General features: G+C 43.6%; 1 protein-coding gene across 2 annotated transcripts in view; it reads right to left on the bottom strand.

Moving 5' to 3' along the window:
* Positions 1–8,081, bottom strand: part of pde4ba (phosphodiesterase 4B, cAMP-specific a) — a 111,299-nt gene extending 103,218 nt beyond the window's left edge. Inside the window, exons 1-2 of one of the 2 annotated variants that reach the window (XM_018754080.2) lie at positions 7,995–8,081; positions 7,743–7,804 (exon numbers count right to left, since the gene is read on the bottom strand). The gene's annotated coding sequence lies outside the window, so the exon portion shown is untranslated. Of the gene's footprint in view, positions 1–7,742; positions 7,867–7,994 lie in introns of those variants that run through there. The other variant, XM_018754081.2, reaches the window with a different exon arrangement.
* Between the last annotated feature and the right edge of the window lie 4,481 nt (positions 8,082–12,562).

The following is a 12,562-nucleotide window of genomic DNA, read 5'->3' as shown; positions in this document are numbered from 1 at the left end:
CAGAGCTGTATAATCCTTTGAAAGTGCACTGGCCAACGACGGTGAATATTTCACGTAAGAGCATCCTTTACAAGATGGTCAGATAATAAGTAGATGCTACTTTTATAACAAAGTTGCAAGAAAATTGCAAGGAAAATATTTCAGGATGGCACTTTTCAAAATGCCACTAGTAATAGTTTAGATGCTTTTAAACTTGTGATCCTGAAAGACATACATTTTATTCTATGTTTGATGTAAAAATGAATTGGGTGAGAGCATGTAGAAAATTAAACTTTAAAAAGTAGACTTCTTTAAAACTGGCATGGACACTGGACATGTAATAATGACAAGCAAACTCAAATAGCCAGCAGGCTGTCAAGCCATCCAAGGTATTATATCTTATACTTTATATCTTGATGCTTTCTGGGTAAAGTCTGTGTATATCTACACAACAACATCTCGGTGAGAACAAAGCAGACTACTGAGACAAATGCTTTATACTGTTAACATGCAGGCAAAATGTAAAATATAATATAACGGGATACACACATTTTCAGAACCACTTGTCCCATACCTAATAAATATACAGAGATAATAAAACTAACCATGCATGTGCACTGGTTTGCTGAGCTATGGTTATGAACATTAAGGATAACGTATGCTTGACGTCTTTAAATGCCATTTCAACAGGAATGGAGACGTAGAACCACTGTAAATACTACAAATGCACATGTCAATTCAAGTTAGATCCTAGCTAGAAATAATTCGATGGACAGTAAAGTGAAATGTATTTTTTTCTCATTCTATATTCAACAGAGGTGACATCTAGAAGGTAAAAAGTTCTTGAAAAGAGTGCACTGCAAGAGTTTAACAAACTTAGTTTAACAAACTTAGCATCTAATTGCCCATTAAACACACAATAGTTACAATTACATCTCTTTCCTTTCAAAGACACTGCATAGAAATGTATCGCTTAGGCGTCACTGGCAAGGGCCTTGCAGACATGCAGAAGACAGTTATCGTATTGTGGTTCTGAAAGCACAGTTAAACTCATGACCCCACTCAAGCCTTGTTTCTTCACAATCCCATCCATTTTTATCAGACTACCATTGTGAAAGAGAACCTCGCATCAGCATGTTAAAGACAAGGCTAAGAGCTAAGAAAAATGTGTTTACCTGTCTAATCTTTGTCGAACTCTCCTAGCTGTGGGCCACTCTCCTTTGTGAGTTTTGCTGCTTTTCACTTCATCTCTCCAGCAGCACAGTATGGCCAAAGGTAGCCACCAGTACACAGCGACGGTACTTTAAAAGAGCTGCACATCAAAGGTCTACCGAGACAACAGCAGGGGCCTGTTCCTCCAGTGATGGATGACAGGGCCCCTGTGTGTCAAACCCACAGTGGGAAAACAGGGATAACAGCAACACGGTGTCTCTAGGAAGCAGAACAGCACTTCATTAAAGAAGCCTTCGTACTGGAGTACACTGGGACTCACTTTGAAGTCTTGCTCAGACACGATCATAAAAAACACAAATGGGCTGAGACTAGGATTGGCATTTACGGGATTGTGTTATACATCTAAAGTTTATGAAGTCATCATGCAGGTACTCTACTTCTGAAAAAAAGACATGCATTCTTGTACATGTTGACCCATTCTGTGAGACTAAACAACCTGTTAGTCGTGTGGAGGGAAAAATAACATCGAGACACAGGCATATCCATGCATAACGTCTTTAAAGCATGAAATGAAAAAAGTATCTGTTCAGTCTATATAGCAATTTTAGTAATGGAAACTTAATTCTTAGAACACACATACAGTGGAAAAAGCAAAAGGTCAGAATTAAGCAGCTATGAAAAGATGGGGCAACAGGTTCCGTAGTCTTTAGAATTCTACAGAATCTACTTGAAGGACATCAGTTTGAAACCCCCTTCTGCTGTTGGACTCTCGATCAAGGCATTTAACCTGAACTGACACAGTAAGAATACCTTGCTCTATAAACAGGTGAATACTTGTGAGTAGCTTGCTGTGCAATCCTAATAGTATAAGGTTGCCTTGGACAAAGGGACCAGCTAAATAAAGGTTAATGGTAATATTGTCAGCAGCAGAGGATCCCTTCTTACAATGTAACAATACTTATTATCGCTTTAATTGAGGCTGAATTGAACTATATCCCGTGTCTGAAAAGAACATCAGAGGCTTTCTGAGCAAATGGCCCTTAAAATTAGAAATGTACTTATTTTACTCACGCTTTTACCCATTATAGAGCTGGGTAATTTTTACCGTATCAATTCAAGGCAAGTTCCTTGCTCAAGCGTCTTACAGTAGGAGGTGGAAACCAAACCTGGGCCCTTTGAGTGGAACATGGCAGCTTCAACCATTACACTACCTGCTGCCCCTTCATTAAATTGTAGGTATGCAAAGCTTAGAAAGTAGACTGCTAATCCACATAACATCAAATGTATAAAACTCTAATATGAAATGTTCCACAGTTCTTCAAAAAATCAGAGGAGCCATCAGGTTCAACAGTATCTGAGCTATTCTCACAACAACGTTGACATGTTTTTAATTCATACACTTTGTGTGCACATCATTTTGAAAATGCACAAAACTGACAAGACACAGAACAGTCAGTCAGTCTGTCCGTCAGTCACACAGGACTAAATGTCAACTGATACTGGCCTGCTCATCTAAAGCGACTTGTGATTCTTCCTTTTTTCCAAACTCATTCTCTATCCACCTGACTTTGGCTTTGATCTGCCATGCCTTCCACAGAGCAACTACTTTATTCTCTTTACCTGTCCTGGAGCCAGACACAGAGCAGTCCCTAAATCACACAGGTCCCAAAATAAAACACAGCAGTAATAAGAGGTAACAAACTGCACTCCAGAGATCACCTGCCAATCTGACACATAGCAGGATTTGCCAAGTCTCTGGCACACACTCCCCATCCCTGATTCACAGCATGCACACTCTTCCCCAAACCCATTACACCTCTTACTCACCCCACAGTCCATGACACACACTGCCCTATCTCGGTTGACAACACTCACTGCTCTCCCTCAGTCAATGACACACTCCCTTCACCCCATCCCGGACACTGCCAGGTGCAGCACTCTTACAAGCTTACTGACTTATGAAGACGAATTTAAATCGGAAAATTTAATTTCTCAATATAACTTTAAAATATATAACTAGATACAATGAACAGAAATTGCAAAACACCACTGTTTAAAATGCTACTTAATGCATATTTCCCCAAATCTTATTGAAGTGTAAAATTCTAAATTAAATATTATAACTGCTGAAGCTTTTTACAGCAACAGTTCTGAACAAAATTAGACTATTTCAACCATCCATGCAAGGCCGCTCAAAGATTAATTTTATCTAACGCTAGTAAAAACCTGAAAAACTGATCAGATTTGTTTGGATCATGTTTAGAGAGCCTGACTACAATGAAAATAGGAGCAACCACAGTTATAACAGTGTGTGAGTTGTGGAAAAACATCCCACACGTGCAACCAGTGGGCTATCTGTGTTCTCTCTCATTGCTTTCATACTACCAACAGACCAACACACCCTGTGGGTCCAGTGCTTTGCACCTTCCACACGCCAAGCATGGTCACGTGTTCGGCAGTCTACCCTCATCAGAGATGCAATCAATACTGTAGTGTGCACCACTGTCCTGCGTGTGGAATTGACCATTTTAGCACTTCCCTGTTCAAGCCTCATCAGATTTCAATGTAAAAAGTTACATAAGAATCACTCTAGCAAATCAGGTACAGAAATTGAAAAAATAGCAATGAAAAAGTTGTGATTGTTTGTAGAACCTTAAAACATTTCAAGGTGTCAGTTCAATAAAAACTGATTTCAACTCATTACTGGTTTCACAACTAAAACGTTTTAAAAAGCACATACAAAGGGTGAGCAAAATTTTCAAAACACTTAACCAGATATGAAGAAACAATTATCTAATGTATCAGTCTAGAGAAAAATGAGGAGGAAAGCTACCTCAGCACAAGCTTTTGCCTTTCAAAACAGCTTCAATTCTTTGTAGAAAGTGATCATACAAGTCTGGAACTGTGCATAGGGACATATTAACCTATAGTGACATTTTAAAAAAGCCTCCCCTTATACTCTGCACTTCTTCACATGTTCCAGAACATCATATGGGGCTGAATGATGTTCAGATTTGGCATTTAGGGAGGCTGTGCAAGACATCTACTTTTCTCCTGGTGTTCATGAATCCCAAATTTGTATAGCTGTTTGCATATGGGCTTTATTATGTTAGAACACAGGAATACTGCAAGAATAGTTTTTACCTCACAGAACATGCCTTGTCATCAGAAATGGCTTCAGATTGCTTTGTTTTTATAGGAACCGCACAGAGAAATGATCAGATACAATGACCATCAAGATACACTTACCTATGATTAAAGATTCATTCCCATGGCCACAAAAAAATCTTGGTTAAGCCTTTCTTTGGTCTTCTTCAGACATAAGGTGAAGGGCAAGCAGAGCAAAAGACAACTCTTAGACCATATGACTCTAACCTAAGGAGTCCATTACTCAGTCCAGGTTATGAGTTTCTGTATATTTGTCTCAGATAAAAGCAGTTTCCAAACAGGAGCCCTACCATAAACACCAGTTTAGGTCCTTTGTTACACTCGCAACACAGTTTTTGTTCACAAAGGGTCACAGCAATGTCACTTCGTTCTATGACAATTTTTGAGGCCATGTTTTGTGGTTTTTAGCAACTATCCTTTTAAGCATCCATCTAATACCTTTCACTGACATTTGACTTGTGACCACAGTTTCTGTGTTTAAACGTCGTTTCTGCATGTTTAGCATGTTTTGTCATGATTCACAACACATTTCCCCTTGAATAATTTTGCAGTTTTGGGTCTGATGCCCTTGCAATACAGACACCACACTTGCCCTCTTTCAGACTCACCTGTGTCCGGTTTCTTTAGAAACTCGGGTCTTGAATTATAATATGAGTGATCTTAACATGAGTTATCTGTGCAGCTGTGCAGCTTTAACACAAAGATTTAGTTACTTCAGTGCACAACCCATTTCGTGTGATTTTTCTGATATTTCCTCCACCCTACATTGATATGTGACATTCCGTGGGCCTCCCACATTTCAGCCTGTTTCCACTTGTCAGGATCTAATGTCCATTCCGGTCATGCCTGGGGTCCGTTCTCACTTCTCGGCTCAGAAGGGTGGGTTCGGCTTGCGTAACAGGAGAACCTAGAGAACATCTCTGTGTCCGTCACTCGGCCCGCTTGGCATCTCCATCCCCTGCGGTACTAGTGAGCATCGCCCCTGCCATTTCTCAGAGCTCTTCAGCAGAAGAACAGGGCTCCTGCTTGGGGCCTGTGAGAGACGAGGTTCAAGAGCTTTGCTCCTCCGCTGGGTTGTGCTGGTAAATATTTATAACTTGGCTTTACCATCTGTGATTCAGTCTGTCCAGACGCTGGCAATTGCTTAATCATAATAACACACGGAGCTATTTTTTTCACAGCACTTGTTTCAAAGCGGGGCACAATACACACACACATTTTCAGAACCGCTTGTCCCATACAGGGTTGCGGGGAACCGGAGCCTACCCGGTGACACAGGGCGTAAGGCCGGAGGGGGAGGGGACACACCCAGGACGGGATGCCAGTCCGTCGCAAGGCACCCCAAGCGGGACTCGAACCCCAGACCCACGGGAGAGCAGGACTGCGGTCCAACCCACTGCGGCGGGGCACAATATTAATTCATAATGTTGTACGGATATTAATGAAATTAAACAGTTTTCATTAATGTTAAATAAATAGTACGAGTGATAACTTACAGATAATGTCCTATTTTCTGTTTCTGTGACAAATTTAAAGCTATTTTAGATTAGAGGCTTACTCCACAGAACTGAAAATGACGCTTCTTGTAAGACAGAGATGACCGGACACCAAAAAAGCTGCCTGATTCTAAGGGCATCTTTGCTCTTCCCACGCTTAGACTTTGATGATTTCCTTAATTTAAGGAAAAGTGCAGCTCAAACTGTTACGATAATATCGATATAATTGTCGTCTATTTGCGCACAGCAGCAAGACTCATTTCCAAAAAACCAAGCACACTTCACTTGCACTGCTGATTCCTACCTGAATAAAAGCAGTCCAGATTTTTGAGATATGAGAAAACTATTAATTTAACTGTATTTCTTCTGGAAAATACCTGTTTCCCTGTGACCTCATGTACCTCATACTACTAGGCTGAAGTGAAATGCGCGGATGAGGCAACCCAGCTCGAATTATTAATATTTAACTGCACAAAACACGGTAGGAATCATGAGGACAACTCGAAAAGTCTATACTTTTAATCCGCACCCAATATTATGTCACTTCCCACTTAAATATTACCTCAGAATGTTACTTTTTCTGTTGTGCTACGCTTCAGTTACGATCTCGGATGACTCGCGTTTCAGACAATCATGCCTGGCTGTTCTATCAACGTCATCACACCAAATGGGCAAATAACTGATTCTGTCAAATAAAAACTCGCCTTTCCGTTTCAAAAAATAACCATGCAGTAGTAATAATGTGCGCACCGGCAGTTCTATCAAGAAGCGCGACGCCTGACAAACGAAACGCCACAGAGAGAGAAGGCGGGACGGCGACAGCTGAGCAGAGGGACGAGCGAGCGACTCCGCTCAACATTCACTTTGCTGCGTTTTCTCAACAGCGACTTAGAACTATTCACCCGTTTATTCGGCGGGGTAATTTCACGGGAGCAGCAAGTTAACACAACTACCTCGCTCAATGGTATTACGCTGGGATTCAAACCTGAATCCCAGCTAGAAGGACAGTAGCTGGTACTAACTCTGTCACGACGAGCTCAGAGCGCCTCACACACCGCAGCTCACACACTCCTCGGGCGAGTGAACAGAGCTTCCCTCCCTGCGACACTATCAGCCGGAGACACGTCCACTGGTGTTGCGGGACACGCTAGTAAAGCGCCCAGCGAAGTAACGTACTGGGAAAGTGCAAAAGGAAGTGGCAGCTGGCGCTTGAAACGGTGCGAAAAGCCACATGGCAGCATTTTTGTTTCTGCGCAAGGTGTCTTAGCCTCATACCTCCCACAGCAGTTATTCAGTGTGCGAACGTGACACTTCAAAACCGCTGATACGACAGTGATAACGTTTTTATTAAAGCTTTGAAATCATTCACCAGGACTCGGTGAAAAACGCGGTAAAATCACCGTCGGTGAATAGTGCTTAGTGGGCTACGACGTCGTCCTGTATTTTCTGAACAGGTCCGTCGTTAAATTCTCCCAGATTATTCCCAAACAAAATATTTTGTAGTATTCCTACCTGACCCTCGATCATGTTCATCCAAGAACTGTAATTACAGTGTAATTAATTATAACTTCGTGACAGAAATGAGGAAAAGGGAAAAGTAGCACAAACACGAGCTGCGGCTACTTAGTTTCCGCCAACTTGATGATCTATTTCTTGAACTCTTTTCTCTATCTACTATGTCCATCGTGGCCCGACGGCGAAGTCCGTGAAGCCACATTTACAGCAAAAATGTGAAGAGATCCGTGACTCACGGCACCCCCTGCGTGTGCTCGTTCACGCGGTCGGTGGAATCCCGAACCCCACGGAGACACACAAACAAGGTCTGATCCACAGGCGGCACGAGGACAAAACAAAAGCCACTCGAACCACATGATCCAAACCAACGGTCCTTAATTACACACGATAAAACGGCACCGCCACGCTTACCTCTCGGCAGCGAATCCGCTTCAGTTATTTGTAATCATCATGGACATCTTCACGTGCAGCATCTGGGAAATGCAAAAAAATATAGTAATAAACGAGAAAAGTGGTGAATCGATCGTTCGCGGCTCCTATTGTTACTGCGGGTCACCGCGCTGTGTGTCACCGTGTGCGCGCGCCCGCCTGTTCCCACAGTCCCATGTGTAGCTACCTACCCCCAGCGGAGAACCACCCCCCCCTCCCGAACCCAGCTCTTACCCTGCTCCGCTCCTCCGTCCCGCTGCTCATCCCGATCTCCACGGATGCTCGTTCGCTCCCTTCCTCCGCGGAGGACCCGTGTCAGCGGACCCACGGCTGACGCCAGCGCGACGAAGTGGTCACCCCACGCAGATAACAGCGATTAATATCGCAGCGATGATCACGGCGCTCGGCTTCCTCGCTGCAGGAGGAGTTACTTACGGGCTGATCTCGGTGGACGATCTGACACACATCCGCCCCGCTCCTGCTGGAATATGAGCGGAATATAACTGGAATACGAGTGGAATATGAGCGAACACTGCCGCGAGCGTCGCGCACACGGCTCCCCTTCTCCTCTTTTTCTCTTCTTTTCCGCTGAGGCTCCACTCTGATGGTCTCATGGTCCCGTTCTCTCAAGGAACAACGCCCGTCCTTCTCTGTTATCTTCTCCAACATCACATGATGCTCGTATCACAGAGCAGCAGCAATAATAATAATAATAATAGTAATAATGATAATAATAAGTATTACACATATAATATATAATTATGCACTTAGTTTCAGTGAGGTATCTAGAAATCTAGATATTGTATTAGATTACAGCTTTTGGCCTTTGGTTTTTACCCTAATTTAGTATTAATAACGTGTCTCGTGCAGGGGGTGCGGTGGCGCAGTGGGTTGGACCACAGTCCTGCTCTCTGGTGGGTCGGGGGTTCGAGTCCCGCTTTGGGGTGCCCTGCGACGGACTGGCGGTGCGTCCCCTGGCCCTACGCCCTGTGTTACCGGGTAGGCTCCGATTCCCTGCCACCCCGTATGGGATAAGCGGTTCAGAAAGTGTGTGTTTCCTGGTCTTCACTGAGGGGGAAAAAAAAAAAAAAACGTCTCAGCACTTACGCATTGTTTAGGATAAAGTCTTTTCTCTTTTAACCCATTCAAATTAATATTAACTATCAAACATCAGATGCAATACAACTAAATGTGAAATCAGAGCAAGGACAAAAGTAGGAGAAACTATCTGGTGCAAGCCTTTCTTTACTAGCATCTGAGAGTTCAGTGCAGGTGGATCCTTCATCAAAACAACCACAAGACATTCAGGTTTGAATCTCCCCTCTTGCTGCAGTACCCTTCACCAAGATACTTTACACCAAAATGTTTAAAATGAGTAAAAAATATTCCGCTGTGTAAAGCACCCAGAGAACTTGAAAAAAGCCCTATATTCTGAAGCAATGTTCATTATTTTTTCTTGCACCTAGTTCAACTCCAGTTGTCACCATCCGTATGAGTGGAGAAAAATCAGCAGCCCCAAGCCAACAATCAGCCTGTAGGAAACTACTCATTTTCTGCTGGATGGCAGCAGTTTTGGACACTGCAGGCTGAACACATTTTACAAAAAAGCAAAACCTTGCTTTGCTTTAAAGGCTACCTGGTTTGATCCCACCTGGAACTAAATGTTAAATATCCTAGTAGCCCAAGTGCCAGGCACCATGACTCACACCAGGGAGCTGTGGGTGTTTAGAGAGGCAGAGAATGGCTGGTTCGCACTGGTGTGAAAGGCACCGCAAGATCTGCTGTGCAGGGCGTACGCAAGTGTAGGAGAGTGTCGGAAACCTACACACAGTATAGGTTAACACAATTAGCAAACGCAATCTGACAAATTATCTTTTTTCCTTCTGAGGTCCTATTCAACTTAGTATAGTATAGAGTATTTCAAATCTATCACCTGTGTTCATGGCACAAATTTTATTAGAATTACATGAGGCGAAAAATAGAAAGCTACATATGTGCTGTGGGTGAACTCTCTCTCTGAAGAGCAGGTCAGACAGGGTTGTAGTAGCTGGGCAATGACACAACCCACACACACACTGTCTGAAGCCACTTGTCTCAAGGCTGGAGGGGGAGGGGACACACCCAGGATGAGACGCCAGTCCGTTGCAAGGCATACCAAGCGGGACTCGATCGCCAGACCCACCACAGAGCAGGATTCGGCCAAACCCGCTGGACCACTGCGCCCCCCATGACCCAACCCACCACTCCTTTTCCTTTGGATGAACTGTACTTTATGGGTTCTTCAGTTTCCATTGTTGTGGCCATCATTTTATAATCTCCGAGAAGCATTTAGGACAAATGTGTTGCCTAAGCTTGTTACCGAGCACAAGGCAGAATGTCTCATCCTTCTGCTTCTCATCCTTTCAAAATCGATGAATTCCCAGCACTGATTGAGCACAGTGAGGTGCAAAGCGAGTCAGATTTGAGCAAAGAGTCTACAGTGACACAATAAGTGCAACCCCTTCTCCCCAGGCTGGCACCGTCGGGTCACGTGGTCGCAGTCACATGAAGAGCCGCTTTCATGAGCGCCCTAGCCGAGTGGCTCCCTTCCAGACGAGGGCTGTCGACTACGCCAGATGTGCGCTAACTTTGTGCGCTTTAGTGACCTCAAGATATGAGTCACTGTTTGATGCCCAGAGCACTGTGTACTGTAATTATTCCATGTACTCTTTTAGGATGAGATTTCAACCCCGTTCAGGCATTCGGGCCCGTACCAAATTGAATTTTAACCATTTTCTCATTTTCTAGTATTTAAATGTTCCTCCTGCTCTGAACTGCATTATGCGTACAGGTCATATGGCACTAAATGTATTTATTATCTATCAGCTTGTGAGGAATTCAAATCTGGGAGAAACAAGTTTGTGTTGGACCCACAGAACAGCTGTAGCTGGACTTTGGCAAAACAATAGTTGACCAAGAGCACCTTAGGCAAGGTGTGACCATTTCATCATGATGGAATATGCTGAAGACATAACTTGCTTACTGCTTGTGAGTTTGTGTGTGTGTGTGTGTGTGTGTGTGTGTGTGTGTGTGTGAGTGCGCGCGCATGTAATTTCAGCCTTCCAATCTAGCTGAACATCCAGCCCTTGGGGTATGTCCTGGACCCCACGCACCTGGTAAAAATCCATGGAAACCTAATACTATGGGACAGTTAACTTGAATGTAAATGTTATTAGAGGGGCGGCTCTGGTTGCTCCTTTGAAAACAGTGTTAACACAGGCCTGAGGCAAAGTGTCGGCCTCCTCTCAGCAATGCCAAAGCTCGCTCGAGATGCAGGAAGGACAAGGCCAGTAATTACAACACAGTGCTGTGGATGTGAAGAAAACAGTACGGAAGCAGTGGATAAAAATAACTGAAATGTAACAGCCAGCGTTAAAATGTTTTTTGTTTGGATATATTAAATGACAAAGAGCATTAATGAGCAACGATCTTACGCGAAATGAAAAAATCCATGCAATGTGTGCAGAAACCCTGAGAGATTTATTCCAGAAATTCCCTTGAAATGTGTTGCATTTACAAGTACTAAGCAAGGTTGCCTTGAAGGGAAGATTTATAGCCATTTTTGTTTTGTGTTTTGTGTTTGTGATTGCTTTAATGAGCAATGGTAGAAAAAATGACAATGAGTTACTCTCACAGGTGTTATATTAAGCTTGGGAAAATAAGGGATGTCATTATTATGAAGCAGCAATAGTGGGTGAAAACACCATAAAACTGCGAGGAGCGTGCGTTGGTAGACACTGTGAGGTGACACAGAGGAGCACTGATTGACAAATGTGGGCGGTGAGAACCCTGTCTCCATGAACACTGTCTGAAGTGAACTTTTCGCAAGGTTGAACTGGAACCGAACGGCGCATTTCACTTATGCAGCACTGCCTTGCCCGCTTGTGGGTTCACGTCTATACAGAGCATAGCGGTGCGGTCAGATGAGAGAGATTTGAGAGGTGTGAGTCTTGGCTTGAGGGGTCACTGTTCAGCATGGTCTTCATGAATTAGTGTGTGTATGTGTGGTGATGATCCACAGATCACCGAGGCCTTCCTCCAGTAGTGGGAGATTCTAACAGTTCTAGAAGTGCATGGAATACGTCTTCACCTCTGTTGGCTCGGTCTGATCATTCCATTATAAGGGGGCTGCGTTAAGGATTTATGGCAGATCGGTACATTACTGTCATCTATACCCAGCTTCATCCCTGCAGGAAGGGAGGTCTTTCAGAAAGATGACTCACCAGCCCACAGGGCAAGTGTTCTCAGCAGGTGGTTTGAGGAGCCTTTGGATCAAGTTGGCCATTATCCACTCTTGTCTCAGTCAAGCAATCTTGGAGGAGTTTTGCGCAAGAGGAAGAACTAAATTGCTCTGTATAGTAGATCTAGGCAAGGAACAACATTCCAGAACATTCCATGCCTCCTTCCTCTGCTGTACGCAGTGGGCCAAGTGCATTCATTAGTCCGTTTCCCCCTTTGACTTAAATTAAAAAATGAATAGAGACAGTCAGTGTAATGATTTCGCATGCAACATTAATCACATTACATTGTTATTAACATTATTCACAAAATGGACAGGGCTTTAGCAAGTCTGTTGTTCTTCTAATATTCCACGGTACTTTTGAACAGCATCACAATAATGAGCCTGCCACACATCTCAGGTCCACATTGCTGTGGCGAGGGATTGTTGCCAGGAATCTTCTGTTCAAAGCGGAATTCAAATTCATTCATTGTTAAAGTAGCCCAGCCTTAATTAGGAAGGAAAACCATCTGGTCATCTTTCA

Source organism: Scleropages formosus, chromosome 9, assembly GCF_900964775.1.
Source record: "Scleropages formosus chromosome 9, fSclFor1.1, whole genome shotgun sequence".
NCBI classification, from domain to species: domain Eukaryota; kingdom Metazoa; phylum Chordata; class Actinopteri; order Osteoglossiformes; family Osteoglossidae; genus Scleropages; species Scleropages formosus.
The sequence above is the reverse complement of the archived record's forward strand: the minus strand, read 5'-3'. Positions and strand labels throughout refer to the sequence as shown.